Genomic DNA, 13,374 nt, shown 5'->3' with positions numbered 1-13,374 from the left:
TTTATCATTAACATCCCAATAACTTTCATTTTAACTAGGCAAAAATGGAATACTTTCTCTTTTTGAAAATGGTTTTACTGACAGGGTGACCGAAAGTGTCCGATTTTTGGGGGGCCTGACCGACCGATTACCGAATCGGTCAGCATATCTTTTCGGTAACCGATTTTTTCGGTAACCGATTGACACCACTAATTGTCACCACCCCTCCCCCGCCCTCCCCTCCCTCCACTACATGCACCGGCCGGGCGCCACACCTTTTCACTGCACCGCTAAAAGGCCGACGGGCCGATCGGCCATTCGCAAGCCGTTGGCGGTCGGTTTTGTGCCCTTTCTTGCGGCGCCCGGTCGGCATTTGTCAGCGTTTTGCGCGTGTTCGCGAGACATCAGTATGCCGCGCGTTCGGGCGGCGCTGGCCGACGAGCCTCATTAGGCAGACACTGGCGTGGACCCAGCGCTCTGCTGACCAGGCGGCGGCACGGTCTCGGAATAGAGAGAGACGGTGGCGACCCTGTGTTTCAAACTGAGTAAATGTGAGCGGGTGAGTTCCTTTTAATCATAACTTGTAATCAAGGTGCGCCCTGCTGACAAGTGAAACAATGCATGCCTTGTCAGAAATATCAAATCAAACTGATGCAAACCCTATGGAAGGCTCGCTCCGTGCTCCAATAGCACCTGCCCCTCCCGGATACCTCCGGAATGCATCTCCCGGAAGTCGGTCTCCGGCCGCTCCGATCCCGTCTGGCGGCGGTCGTGGCCGGGTCGACCTCCCGCTGTGGATTTTTACGGCTCCGGCCTGCAGCTGGGCCGACCGCCGACCGCCCGCGGCGCCGGTGATGACCCAGGGGTCTGGCAGTGACCCCGGACTCTGCCCCTCTGCCCTGCCCCTACTGGGGAGCCCTCTGGCTGCCTGCTGCTCCCATGGGGGCAGCAGGAGAAGGGAGATACACGGCTGAGGCGTGTTGAATCGATTGAGACTGCGGTGTCTGGAACTAACCGAATGTGTCTCGTTGAATGCTGCGAGCCTGATACGGTCAATGGAGGGCTGCAGTCCGGTTCGTGCCTTGCACTGTGCACTGTGCAATACGTATTACGTGCGACATGTCTCTGAATAAAGTGGACCCCTTTCTATGCTCGCGACTGAGCAACGGCTTCTATACCTCTACCTCCTTCCTGATCCTTCCTTCTTCATTGATGCTGCTATTTCTTCCGTCCTTTTTCTCCAAACTCTGATGTTTTCCACTCTCCACACTTAAGTGCAATGCAATCAAAATATAGCACTCCACGGAAGTACCCTCTAAAATTTTCAACCTTTCCTTCGGGTATCTTCATCTCCTGGCCTCTGAAATTCGACAGCCCTAACCCGACATTCTTACGTCATCATAAGGCACATCGTGCTCCTCCCACTGCGAGTCTTACGGATCGTGACACCTGCACTCTCAGCATGGTGATGTGTGCACTGGATGAGCTCGTCCCACACGCTGTCCCTCTGCCCCGAAATCGCACTGTCCCACTCCCACTGCCCCGCCGCCGACTGTCCCACCACCGTGCACTGTGCAACTGCAGCGTATAATGGATGGCGCCGTGCCAAATCATACCGAGCTGTGCACCTGCACGTTTGAGTGAGCTACTGCCGAGTGGCCAGGGAAGGGTGTGATTATGCGTGTGTGCGTAGGCCAGATGATTGATGAGATCAGAGGGCGTGGGAAGCGGGTGTTTATCAAGGGAATTCTTTCTATATTTCTCAGGGACACCTATTTGATGCCTCAAAATAGCGGATAAAACACCGCTCACGCTTTATTCATTCGCTCTGTTTCTTCGCGGCTATTTTCAGATACGCTCCCCTCTATGCAATCATCGTTATATTTGCATTTGTTTTCGTTTTGTTTCTGTTGCTGTGCCCTGTGGGTATTCTTATATTTTTCGTTTCCGTAGCTGCATTGTGGAGGTGTGGGGAGGGAAGGATGGGGGAGGGAAGGAGGCGCTAAATAAAGACTGGAAATGGATGAATCGAGGTATGATACAACCACCACGCCTGCGACGCGGTCGTGAGTTCATTGGCACTGACTCATTGGCTTATCGTGTTGCCCTATATGTTGGAACGCTGACTCCTGCAGTTGTGCTCAGGCATTCCAGAGCAAGAAGACACCTTTTATTGTTAACTCACCTGTTATTGTAGATCACTCCTTCCCGTATACCCTCCATAATCTCAATACGCTTAAAAACTCCGCCCCTTGGAGGGCTTCCTCCATGCCTCTCCTATCGAACCAAACCAGCCTTATTCGTGTAGTCGCTCCCGCCCTCCCGGGATCTCTCCCACCCTCCCGGTCTAACCGAGCCCACCAATCTCATGTCCCCGGGGGCGGACACCGGCCGACCAGACGGAGGCAGGCCTACAAGCTATTAACGGGTGCTTATTGGGGCGACCGGGAACGGGAGTCAGATGATGGAGAGAGAGAGAGAGCTGTTGACTCCGGTAGCTGTTCCAAGAAGCGAGCCGAGGGACTGGCGGTAGGAGTCGCAAAAAGCTCACCTCGGACATGCTTTGATGCGTGTCGATGTTGGCGTATACGAACGCGTTTTTTCAAATAGTTTTTCTCATCTGTCGTGTTATGCAACGCTCCGCTATCTGAAATTAACATCGAAATTGAATACGGTTCTCCGTAATCACTGTCAGCCATGATGTGAAGAGTTCCTTATTTACCTACTGGAGTTACATAACAGCAGTTGCCTAACTGAAGTTGCCGAACTATGTAAAGACAGTGCAGTAAGTGCTTAGCCGCTTATGCATCGTTATTGAATGGTTAATTCTCCTCTAATAACTTGAATAACTTCATTGCACGCCTGCATTTGTTGACAATCTACCCATACAGCTAGAAAATTCTTTGGAAACTCACGATGAAATTGATAACCTGTTTGTCTCATAGCTTAACCACTGGCGCTGCCATCGCCCATCCTAGCCAACGTTCTCAGGAGATGCATGGCTCCATTATACGCAGCCCCCATCAATTATACAGCATTATACACGCGGCCTGCATGTCGGTTCCTCTCTCTACGCCTTTCTCATCCTCCATATTTTGTCTGAGCGGCGCAGCCGACGCGTCGCACCACCTGGCACCAGCTTCGATCCGAACCCGGGTAAACCACGCGGCCAGCAGTCCAACCTTGTGGAAACAACCCGCTTCGCCGCGGCTGAGGTAGCAGACAGGGTGTACAGAAATAGGTGCCAGCAGGATTGGTAACATATGGGTCGCCCGCCGCAGGCGGATTGCATAAAGATGAAAGGCATTGCGGTGAGGTGTTGTGGCACTTGCGTTGCCCGTACATGGCTTTGACTTCGGTCATGGTTGAGGCTGTGAGTGTTTGGCGGTGTGGCTGTGACCGTCTGGCTTTGTCTGTGGCTTTGTATGTGTCTGTGGCTGTGGATGTGGATGTTGCTGTAGCTATTCTTGGGTGTGGCTGTGTTTTGGGCTGTTATGTTGCGATGCTACGATCCTTATCTATCTACCTTAATGCCTTTTTTCTGGACTGTTTGGTGGTTGTTATGTAATGTTTGTTCTGTCGCCTGCGGCTCATTACGTGCGGCAGTCGCACGGTGCTTCTGTCCGCTGTGGCCACAGTTTCTACACCATTCCTGTTATGTTCTCGCTGTCGTCTGCCCATCAACCTTCAGTGCGGTTAGGCATGTCACTCGATGTTCTGTGTGGTCTAACTAAACCAGCACCATTGGTGGTTGCTAGCTTCGGTCATCGGTGGTCCCATCGGTCAGTCCAAAACAATGAGCTCAATGCCTTATTGCCTTAGCATAGTTTATTTATAGCGATGTTTGTATCGATCCTCTGCTGCTGGGATCTCCCCACCGTCTTCTGTCGTGCCGCATCTGTCCAGCCTTCTCTGCGCTGTTTATCATGCTGTGTGTCATGCTATGTGTCATTGATGTGCCTTACTCCGACGTAGCTTTCCTGTACTGTCCCGCGCGGTGGTTGTGCTGTGCTGTGCCATGCTATGTCATAACTGCGCTCTGCTACGTTCTTGCTATGTTGCGCCGTAGTTTGTTTCTATATAGCCTTGGTTTGTCTGCATTGTGCCCTTCTTTTCTGTACTCTGTTGCTTGGCTGTAGTGCCGTAGCACGGCTACGTAGCACCGTAGCCGTACGCTGCTGCCTTGGCGGTAGTGGCTCGTCCTGGCCGCCCTGGGACTGAGATCGATACAAACCGAGAGCCTGGGGACACTCCGCCTTGGACGGAGACTGGACATCTGCGCAGAGAGGTGGCCAGGAGAAGGAACTAACGCGGAGGCTGTAGAGGCTAACATTGGCCGTAGTGGAGGTAGAAAAACCCTATGTTTAATAATTAATAGACATAAACCTTTGCTGCCCAGTGCCCATATGATTGATATGCAATATGAATCCTAATTCCTATGGTCCAATGTTTCTATTTCTGCATGTATTCATAACACAAGCCGTACAAGAAATTAGTCATGCTTTTGAGAAAAATCAGAAGCGGTATCAAGAAAGTGGTAACAGCCCACCCACATCCCATTGTTTGCCATAAACCAACCATTAGTCATCTCCTCCCTCTCCTTCCGTTCCCATCTGACCCTTGACCCTCTGCACTGCACACTGCACTGTGCAAGGCGCTCTCGGGCCCGGATACGTGACTGGCCGCCCGGGGGTGACCCGTTATTCTTACTGTGCATGTCGCCGGGTGACCGCAGCACTGCGGGGGCCTGCATGATTCAGTGCCTCCGGCGGTACCAGCGTGGGGCGGCGCTGGGTGCCCCCGGGGCAGCGGTCTCCGGTGGCGGAGGGGGGGGGGGGGGTCGTTCTCGACTTCTGGAGAGCATTGTGATACTGGTTGAAATTGAGTTCCTCTCTTGGATGTGTCGGAGAGATGCTAGAATTTGGTGGCGTCATGTCGCGTTTGAAAATGATGCCTTTTGCACAATGTGGAAAGTTTTTGAATGACAAAACTGTTGAGTTATTTTTTTTTCTACAGCTCAATTATTTTGACTAAGCTTCAGTGAAGTCCCTGCTGTGCAATAATGCAAGTTTTTAATCGTGTTTGGTCTAATTCACTGAGCGCTGGCAAACTGCTCACTTTGTTTAGGTATGACCAGTTTACGTGTTTCCAATGTTTACTGTCATGCATAATGGATGCACTCGCGTATTTAGTGTGTGACTAAGCCATACATCAAAGTTCATACATCCCGCTCCTGCGACAGTAGCGTTGGTACTGTCATCCATGAGTTACTGTAGTGGCACCCTATAGCGGTTACAATGACCAAACACCCCCCCCCCTGCTCCCCTCCTCCCCCTCCCCGACCGACAGCACGCGCCGGTTGCAATGTGAGCGGCGGCCCCAACTGCCGCTCTATTGCTCATTGTTTTCAATAATTGGGTTCAGAGTTCCGTGGAGCTTGGGTTTTGTTCTTTCCGAACCCAGACCCGCCCCCGGAATCCGACCCGCTCTACCTCTCCCCAAATGTCTCTCCCTTGGTGACCTCTCCCGACAGAGTCTCAGCAGTTCTGCGATTTTCAGGGCTCGATTAAGTGACGATCGTTGACCAGTTGCTGACAGAAAACTGTCCCGTTATCTCAGCAGTTTCTTGGCTCGTAGCCAGTGTCCTCTGGAAGTTCTCTCCTAATTCTGTCTCCGGGAATGGCTCATGAGCCGTGAAAAATGGGTCTGTTGCTTTTCTGGAGGCTGTGGTGGCTTGTAGAAAAGTGCCCTGTTGCTGCTCCGAGTAATATTATGTGGGAATGATAGCCAGCGGGCATAGACACCCAACCAGTAGATGTGATGTTGGTGTTATTTGGGAAACATGGGCAGTCAGTACGGCGTGTTATTTGGAAATAATAGACACGCAGCGGCCCGGATATGAGGCTGCTCCATTTGACATGATGCGACGCGCCACATTGTTCGTGCGTCGGCATTGTCGCTCCCTGGACATTCATAGTGCTATGTTGGTGAACGGTGACGTGTCATGATTGTGCGGCGGCGCGTGCCGGTGACGGCTCGCGTGCGTCCGTTCTGACCCAGGGGAGGGCGATGGGTGATCGCTATCAGTGTCTTACACACCCCGCGGGGTGGTTCGGGTGTGAGCCGTGCTTACGTTGACTTACACAGCTGATGTTGCGTGGATAGATTATAATCAGACAAAGGTCAGCGGGTGGTAGTCAGCGCCAATTAAAGCACGGCTGACTTAAATCATGGACATGTTTGCAAATTATGGATCATGTGAGTTATATATCGCACTACTGGGAGCCATTGAACACTGACATAGCCTTTTGCAGACCTATGCACTATGCAGCTTTGTTTGTCAAGACGATGTATTTATACAAACAAATAGTAAGCACATGCCCACGGGGTGGCTTATTGCGTAATGCATAAATGTCGGTTGCCATGGGCCGAAGCCGATATGTAGGTTCGATGGCTCGGGGCAATGACTCTGCAGGCGGGACATAATGAGATCCCTGGGTGATATGTCTACCCGAACTGCTCGCCGTAGTTTCCTGTAGCTGCTATCCAGTGCTGATAGGCGCTATCCACTTGACGGGCGCTCCGCAGGGACTAATTTGGCCAGTGGTGTATAAAGCCGCACTAAATTACAACTCGAGCTGCAATAAATCCCGGATGTTGTCCCCATAAATACGACTTACAACATCATCTGCGTTGCATTAGATTTAATAGGTCGATAGCTCAAGCTCTGTCACTCGTCGAAATACGCACGCTAGTGTTTAAAACCAAGCATTCGACTTCTCTCCACACGCAGATAAAACACAGGAACACCGGGATATAAATGCGCACATCTGTCGCTTTAGACCCGTTCCCGATCGGTCGATCCTTTCCGGAGATGGCCGATACTCGGTCTGGTCGAGTCGTCAGCACCCAATGGGGGAGTATTAGAGGTCGGCCAGTCTCGCGGTCGGGTGGGCCGGACGTCGGTCGGTCGGTTATAGATCGATGGACGGGCCACTGGCCGGTCACTTTACGACCCCCGGGGCTCTGGCCGGGCTGCTGGGGATGGGCTTGGCTGCTGTCCTGGCGAGACAGAGATGCGCCGTACGGGCTTTATTCCTCTTTTACGATGAAACTGAAAGGATTCTGAGTGTTGGTCACTTTATGTTTGTAGTCGGGACAATTTTTGACATATTAATGGCTTACATAATAAAATGAGAACAGCTGCTCGGTATTTCTTTACTTTGTCTTCATGCATAGCCCACTCGTACCTATCGAGGCTTTCTTGAGGTCGAGCGGAAGTCCAGTCGCCGTTTTCGCCTCCGCCGTCGTTTTCTGCATCTGACCCGGTTCGCGGTGCTAATGACCCCATCGCCGCCGTACGTCTTCTGTGCCCCGCCTGCGGGAGACAGGACACGCCCACTCCAGCCGAGGACCACGCCCTCCCCACGGGCCTCTGAACAGACGGCGAGCACCAGACGTCGCGAAACTGGCGACTTGACTTAGAGAGCTGGGCCGAATTTGCCAATAGCTCGTAGGTTCTTGTATGCAATGCGACTGGGAAGGCATCAATTCTCGGTTTGATTATTTTCCAAAACTTGGCGCTGCAACTCTGCTTGGCGTAGCTTTACCAAATAGCATTCCTTTTACTACTGCTAGTTCCCATTAGCAATGGTTTTGAGAACCGCACAACTGCTTCAACTTTTTGATTTATTGCACCTCTCATGCCCAAGGATATTGCAGCGTTTCAGAAATGCTTTCTTTTATTGCAGTTCCATGGAAATATCTATTACTTCATAACAGCTACGTTGAACCGTCCGTCATGTGAGCTGAAATGCCCGAGAGTAAAGCTGTTTCATTAATTTTCCAGCTCTTTCAGGCCATGACTGGTTAGGAGGGTCGGATCCAGGGAGTCAGTGGTAACCATCCCTTCCTTCAGTAACGGTACCGGGCGTGAGTCGAACTCAAATCGAACACGAGTCCATTGCGAGTCAAATGCGAGTCGAATGGCCCAATGGCCTCCCAGCAGGGGTCGGGGCAGATCGGAGCGAGACGAACTCACCCTCACAAACACGCATTCACAATTATCGTCGGCGCGGACAAAGGCACAGCCGGCGCCGACGGGCGTCTTGTTTACAGCTCTGTCTGCGTGGGGCGATGCGATGAAACCGAGAGTAATTCGAGCCGACTGGTGTCGGGTCAGGCCGAACCTGATCAGACAACTGTCCTCGAATGTGATTTGAGAGGAGCGTCTCCTAACTAAAGCAACTTTGCCCGCCGTCCGGTCACGCTCCTGGAGTTGGCCGGTGACCGTTAATGGGATTTGGCCGGCGCTGTGGGACGAACGGTCACCGCTGTGAGACGAATTGGGTGGCTTCTTTCGTACGAAGAGGTGGCTGGAACCCTGTCCTGAACCTAAACCGATTTTAGGTGTGAATAACTGAAGCTTCAAGTTACCTACCTTGAAGTTTCTTTCGAACACGCGCCGCCATATGGTATGCGTCCAGCCCTTACGCCAGTTGCATGTGATAAATCAGCTTTGTCACGTGCTGCCACAACCTCCGTCGATCTTGCCGGTCGATTCAAAATCCAATCCAGGTGCTGTGGCTATCAAAGCCCGCCGCCGTCGATTGCTGAATGATTGCTTCCGTCGCTGCACTTTGCTTCCTGTGTGGCTTTGTGTTGCAATGCAGCAACAAATCAACATTTATTGAGTTTGAAGCATAAGGCCTTTGATGAATGGGCGAAGATGAGACCCATTTTGCGCAAGATATGTACTTCATTGTAAAGCATAACTCCAAGGGGAAAACCACGGATCTGGTACCTGGCATTAGGTGGTCAGCATTGTCGTCTGCCAGCCACTCTCAATGTCGTGAATCTGTCCATCTTTGTTTCAGCATTCCCCTTCCTCCCGGCTGTGCCTCGTCAGAAAGCCGAACGGGGGCGGGTCACGTTGAACCGGAGCTGACCTCCGGGGGTCGGGTGCCGATCGAACGAACCCCACTGCTCTCCAGCTGAGTGGCGATAGCCCGCCGGGCGGCTGATTGATAATTTCATCGAGTGCCGACCGGCGCGGCGGAGGCGCGGTACCTGCACTTGCCAGATTGGCACGCCCGCGCGCGGGGACTCTGGAGTAGCTCCAGTGCCATCTTCATCGTCCCCACTGCCGCCGCTCCGCCGACGGTGCTGGGTGCTGCTCAGCTCGGCTCAGCGGCGGCGAGAACTCTCCAGGGAGCCGCCCATCCCGAGCCAAACAGCTGATCACCCGTCCCTAACCCAGTGACCTGACCGGGTCACTGTGAGAGCACCACCAGCGGCAGCCCAGTGACCTGACCCCGACCCTCCGTCACCGGCCGTTCCTCACCGGCTCGCCGGCCGGAGATGTTTGTTGTTTGTGTCGACCGCCGCGCGGCGCGGTACGGGAAAATAGAGGCATACTTCATGGGCGGACCATGAAATGAGGGGCTGGGGGCCGGCAGGTCAGCAGATGACCCTGACCAGCGCCGTGCGTCACCTCTCCCCGCCCGGGGGGCGTGGCCGGCACACGGGCGGACAACAGCTGGCGCACAGCACGCCCGTTATTACCAACACTAAATAACAGTCCGCGCTGGAAAGTGAAAGAAAATGTCCGCTGATTAGCCTGAAATTAACCAAGTTTCTACATTGTGCGTCTGCCGTCTAAAGGTGCGATTCGTTTTCCAAAACACTATGCGATTAAGGTTGGTGTGATATTTATTCTCACATAGCCAGTGAATTTCTACAATGCGTCTTTTTCAAGCGCTAATATCCAAACTCCTCGCGCTCTATATGACCCGTTTCCCCCGTTTCCGACCATTTATCGCCACCTCCGGTCTGGCGGCGCACGACTCGCGGACGCGTCGGCCCCATCGGCCTCGACAAGGTCAGTCGGCCATCGGCGAGGCCGGAGGCGCACCCCAGCATCGACCGTCGCTGCCGACCGGCATCGACCCCGAGCTGGTGGTGGCCCAGTTGTCTGCCGCGCGCCGGCCGGCCCGTCGCCGCCGCTGCGAGCAGGAACTGGAGCTTGAGCTGGACTGACCGAGACGGACGGACCTACGGACTGACGGACTGACGAACGGACGGACGGACGGCGGTTTTGGGATTGACGAGCTGATGAAGGCTGGGAGATGAGCTAGAGAACGTAGCATTGGGAGATGGGAAAAAGATTGGAGGGTAGATGGAGAAGGAAGTGAAGTCGAGAGATTGGGAAAGAGAGGATTGGAGATCGGGGAGTGAGCAGGTGGAATTATGTAAAGGGAGAAGCCGGGTGATTGACCGGGTGATTGAGAAGAAAGCGCTTAAACGGTCGAGATAGCGGTGAAAGACGTTCGGTGTCCAAATGTTGGCATTCGGGAAGGAGGATCAGTGATGTTTACATTCTGTGTTTATCATATCTGGCTTCTCGTTTTGCCTTGTGGTGAAGGTAAACAGTCGACTAAAAGGCGCGATTGCTATTTCGTATCGCACCAGCATAATGAGAGACCCGCTTTGAAAACGACCCAGCCGCCCTTTCAACACATACCTAATCGCGCGCGTAAGGGGCGAACACGCTTCAATGTTATGCCGTCAACGCAAACGTTGTCCTGCAAACTGATACCGAGCTGTCAGTAGTGTTTGGGTTTTACTGATTGATGACTGTGCGAGCGTTATCATAATACACTTTTGAGACGCCAGGGGACATGTGCGTGTTATGACAGCACACACAAAGTTCGTCATGTTGCTGGAGAGAAGGTTCAGACTTCAGATTATTTTTATGAGCTGCTAATCAATGCTGGTTTTAGCAATCGCAAGGCTGGTGGCTGGTCACTTGATGTACGTCAAAATATTTGATAGCGCCTCAACGAATGTCCTGTTATGCTAACTTTGGGCTGTCTCTGCAAAGTGAATCATGGGATAAAATTATTCATCTGTTTTGTGTTAACTTTAACGTGGACAAACGGCATATACTTAAGAGGTCAGTATTATCGGTCAACCAGTCCAGCCATCTCCGAAAGCTAGCCAAATCGGCTTCTGTCAACTGAAATAGAGAACCGGATCAGTTTTCTTTTCGCCAGTTCCGGTACTTGGTATTCGTATCAGAACCTCTTTCCTGGAATCGTTTTTCGCGCAGCTTGTGATAAGGTCGGTAACAGTTTCCGTTTCACTCTCGACACAGTTGTTTGTTCGGGGTTGGCAGAGGAGGAGTGGGCCAGAGGAAAAATCTGAGTCGTGTCGTCTCAAGCGTTCTTGGAGTAAGATTGTTGTGGATTTCCGCTCTAACTCCTGCATAAGGCTTTGTAAGATGCGTATTTGTGCGTTTTAGTTCACAGTTTCGGGTCTACGTCTATCGCCGTGGGTCGTTCTTTTAATTTTAGTCGGAATTTGAAGGGGCTATAAAGCGGCACCTCCATCATATGCTGATGGCCATTGGTCGTTTTATGCCGCTTTGTAAAATTTCCTATGCATTCTTAATAGCCACTGTGAAACTAATGTTTTGGGATAAATGCGATGGCTACAACTGGCGTACTATGCTGCAAGAACCCCAATGAGATTAACTTTCCATTTGTATCTTCCTTTCTCAGTTTTCAACACCATCCTTTGCGCTGCGACATTTTCAACACACAGGGGGACAGAAGCCTCACATGCATTTCACATATCTGTGCGAATCGTGGTTGTTTTCTCAAAATCAGCATGCTCCTCATCGCGTTAAAAGGATTGGATGTGTCGCTGCCTCCTGGAGTATCCGAGAGTTTCAGACCTCCCTAGTTTTCAGACTTCGTCAGCCATGTCTAAGACACTCGAAAAGGCAACGTCAGCTGCTGCGAAGTCAACAAAATTGTCCACTAAACGTGCAGTCTGGCCCATTGCCTGCGTGAGGGAAGAAGTGGCGAAAAGTTGTGGCAGTAGTGAGAGTCTTGCTCTCTTTTTCGACGAGCGTGCTTGCTTGTTATGTTTTCAATGAACGTGCGGTGCGAGCTTCAACCGTAGAATAAAACCAAAGGATAACGCTGTTGCAAAAATCAAAGTGTAAGCTATCTCAAGACAGTAATTCGACCTTCAATTATTTTCTCGCCTCAGTAACTCAGTTGCTCTTGAACGATGAGACGCTACAAGGCCGGGTTTGATTCATTTATGAGTGAAATCAATTTTTCCGATCCAACGGCACCAGCCATTGCCGTTCGTCCAGCCTTTTATCCCCAGTCTAGTAACATTCATTCATTATATACCATTTCATCCCTCTTGCCTGTTATTTCAGTCCATCGGTCTGACGCCATTGAGAGTACTCGGGTGGCATTTCCTATATTTCATTCTGGGTGAACTTAAATCCAATAACATATCGACAGCAGCTGTGGCTTACCACAGTTGAAACAGATGTGGCCGCACTCTGCCTGTCAGGTCATCGGCCGTCTTTGTACTCCGTACACACCTATATGTATGTAATGTTGCTTGTTCCAGTCTCTTTATCTGATCGTCTTTCGTCCTCGCCTCTCCTCACATACTTTGTCTCTTCTAGTGTGTCTCATATCCTCTTTTTTTGCGGTTATACTCCATATCCTCCCAGTGTCGCCTCCCATCTTCTTTTTATTTCCCCCTCTCGTCCCGCTTGCCCCACATACAAGGCCATCCTCCACTCCCACATCTCTCCACCTCCCGTCTCCCATCCTCCCATCTCCCATCTCCCATCTCCCAACTCCCATCTCTCCGTCTGGGTCCTCTGGCCGCGGTATGGGCGGGGCGCTGTGGTCGGCCGGGACCCGCCCCCCGGGCCGGCTGGCAGACAGCGGATCCGCAGGACCCGCGGCGGCGCCGGCGGCACCCCGACCCGATCGATGATACGGCCCTGGCCCGGGCCAGCCGGCCTCCCCGGCCCTCCTCCCCATCCCACTGGGTCCGGGACAGGGCCTTCTACATGCGGCCCGCTTCCCGTCCTTCGAGCATCCGTCTCTCCCGGTAGGTTCCGAGCTCTTGGGAAACATTTCTTGATCAAATTCTCATTCGCGCTCTTGATTTGCCTTCATTCCCTACATTGAGTACATACATATCCATCAGCCCCATCCCCTTGCATCATTTGGCAAGGAGCGAAGCTTCTGGGCTTCTTTGGCAACGAAACCGAATATTCTAGGTTAGTGGTCTGCCAGCTGTGTTTGGGGAGTCCGGGAGTCTCTGCAAATTCCACATTGCCGAGTGCTATGTGAGCTGGGGTTGAGCCTTTTGAGCTTTGAACGGGAGCTCGAAAGGCCCGATGGGTCAATGGCGACCTCTTTCAGGCCTGAGCTGCAAAAGCTCTCCGTGTGAGCGTGGCTGGGTGCCCGGGCGATGGCTGATGGGTCAGGGGCTCAGTCAGAACGACTCCGCTCCGAGCGCGACCCCGGTTATTGCCTCTGGGGATGACCGGTCGATGCTGGCATTACTGGC

The 13,374-nt window shown here is 52.4% G+C and overlaps 1 protein-coding gene across 1 annotated transcript in view; it reads left to right on the top strand.

Annotated features, from left to right (window-relative positions):
* LOC122376037 (fasciclin-2-like) overlaps nt 1-13,374 on the top strand; it is a gene marked incomplete at its 3' end in the record, with an annotated part of 58,262 nt that overhangs the window by 6,196 nt on the left and 38,692 nt on the right. The gene's annotated exons all lie outside the window — the stretch shown is intronic.

Source organism: Amphibalanus amphitrite, unplaced genomic scaffold, assembly GCF_019059575.1.
Source record: "Amphibalanus amphitrite isolate SeventyFive unplaced genomic scaffold, NRLGWU_Aamphi_draft 001991F_arrow, whole genome shotgun sequence".
Classification (NCBI taxonomy): Eukaryota; Metazoa; Arthropoda; class Thecostraca; order Balanomorpha; family Balanidae; genus Amphibalanus; species Amphibalanus amphitrite.
Note: the sequence above shows the minus strand (reverse complement) of the source record. Positions and strands in the feature narration are given on the sequence as shown.